This window comes from Tupaia chinensis, unplaced genomic scaffold, assembly GCF_000334495.1.
Source record: "Tupaia chinensis unplaced genomic scaffold, TupChi_1.0 Scaffold145741_1, whole genome shotgun sequence".
NCBI lineage: Eukaryota > Metazoa > Chordata > Mammalia > Scandentia > Tupaiidae > Tupaia > Tupaia belangeri.
The window spans coordinates 605,532-607,696 of record NW_006205599.1 but is presented as its reverse complement, the minus strand read 5'-3'; the positions used below and the strand labels follow the sequence as shown (position 1 = coordinate 607,696).

Genomic DNA, 2,165 nt, shown 5'->3' with positions numbered 1-2,165 from the left:
GCGCCTCCTGCCAAACAACACACACACACACCACACTTCCACACTGCTTTTTGTTTGAAGAATCCCCAAGCCTGGGTTTTCCCTGGGAAGGGCCTGTCAGTCAAGAAGTGTGTTACCCAGAGCTAATGAGTAACTCAAGAGAGATCAAAAGATAGAAGTGATGCCTTTTATTAAGCTTGCAGATTTATTATAAGTGAGTCTGCAGGACCACACAGGTCTCGCGTCCCAGTGCAGGAATACTCAGTGTGTGGTCTGCAGCCCAGTGAGACGGCGGGGGTGAGCCTAATCAGGGCGATAATTGGCACCTCTTTTCCAGCAGAACCCACCGACCATCTTCTCCTATTGCCAGGCTCTCTCCTTGTGGGGAGGGGTATTAACAGAGGAAGCTCAGCCTGAGGGAGGAGCTCAGGGTGGGCTGCAGCTGGGGGACAGTGGGCGGAGGCTCTTCTGGAAGTCCAGAGGCTCCAGAGTATAAGGGCGGCAGAAGGGTGGCTGCAAGACTATGGACAATCGGGAGGCACTTTTGAAGGACACTTGAGGATGGTCAATGCATTCCATTACACACTCCTTTCCCAGGACAGTGATCAGAGAAGCTGAGTCACTTCCATAAACTGGTGTCTGGGTCATGGCAGTGTTACTATTTCATTATAATAAATATTGTAAATATTGGTTGCAATAGGAACTGCATTGATTAGAAGACTGTGACAGTTGGCTTCAATTCCTACAATCCCCAAATTCTGAAAGACTTTGGTGGCGTGTGCATTTGGGACCCTTTCTGCTGAGCAGTGATGGGCTTAGTGGCTGGCACTGCTGCAGGACCTTGGCAAGACGAGCTCAGCTTTCGGGACCTCTGTTTCTACTTTGGCCCAGACAGGACATGGGACTTGCCTTCTCCGACGAGCCCTAGAAAGCCAGCCCTATAAAGGCAGCCTCTTCTTTTGTGGAATACACGTGACCTTTGGCAAGTCAGAACACGATTGGACCTCGGTCTTGTCATCTATACAATGACAAGGTGGAGCTGCTTGATGTCGAGGCCCTTTCTGGCTCTGACTTTCTGACTCTGGGACTTTCTGCCTGGCCACGTGCAACTCTCGCGCACTATCCCCAGCCCTACTGCTCCTCTACTCTCACATCCTATATGGTGGCTCTGGTCCACGTTTGCTTCTGCTCTTTAAGCCCTCCCCTGAAGCCTCCCACCTCCTCCCAGACTCCTGCTTTGCTTCTAGACGTCGCCCCATCTGCACGGCACCCCCGGCATGCATCAGAGCCTGGCTAATTCTGCTCTGGCAAACCCACAAGCCTGATAATTCCCCCCAACATTCCTTGGCAGGCTCCCTCCTCGCCTCCTTGGCAGTGAGTTAAGAGCCAAGAGCAGCCGTGAGCTCATGTTCTGTTCTAGCTTCATTAGCTCGCGAAAGCCGACTTCGTTTATTAAAGTGCGATTAATTATTGCTGCAAATAATCAAATCTGAGCTGAACATTCTGAAGCAGCTAAGAAAAAAACAGAAATCAATAGGTGGCTTTACTTAGCATGCTTTTTTGCTACCTGACGTGCCTGAAGATCTTACTCTTATGAAAAAACGCATTACAGGAAAGTTGTTGCTGATGCAAAACAAGGGAGCTCAAAATCGATTTGGATAGCTTGAGAGGGGATGGGCAAAGATTCCAGAAATGAGGCGAGGGGAGGACACTAATATCAACCAGGTGCATCAGAACTGTGAGTTCATTTCAACCCCGGAACGATTGACCATTATTTCCATTTCCCAGGTGAAGGGACCGAGGCTTTGAGAAATTAAATCTTGCAGCCAGTGACAAAGCTGGGTTGGACCCAGGCCTGTCTGGGTGCCAAACCCAGCATTCTCCTGTGATGTCCACCGCCTTTATTCACTCTGACTGACGTTCTCGCATTAGCCCACGATAACCACAGATAATAAGTCCTTTCCCTTATTGCAAGCTCTAGAGCCTGGTTATTTATTTCATCCCAAAGCAGGGATGACTGAACTTTTTAGACCTTTGAAAAAAATCACTTAACTTTCTAAGTAGGTTTTAGAAAAGAAAGTACAAGCACTAAAGTTAGAAAGAAATGCTTTTTCACTTAACACATAGCAATAAAAAGAAAATTCTGGTGGGACTATATAGAGCTCATTTCCCCCCCCCCCCGGTTT

The 2,165-nt window shown here is 48.5% G+C and overlaps 1 pseudogene; it reads right to left on the bottom strand.

Moving 5' to 3' along the window:
• Positions 1–405: 405 nt before the first annotated feature.
• Positions 406–2,165, bottom strand: part of LOC102470433 (high mobility group nucleosome-binding domain-containing protein 5 pseudogene) — a 5,918-nt pseudogene continuing 4,158 nt past the window's right edge.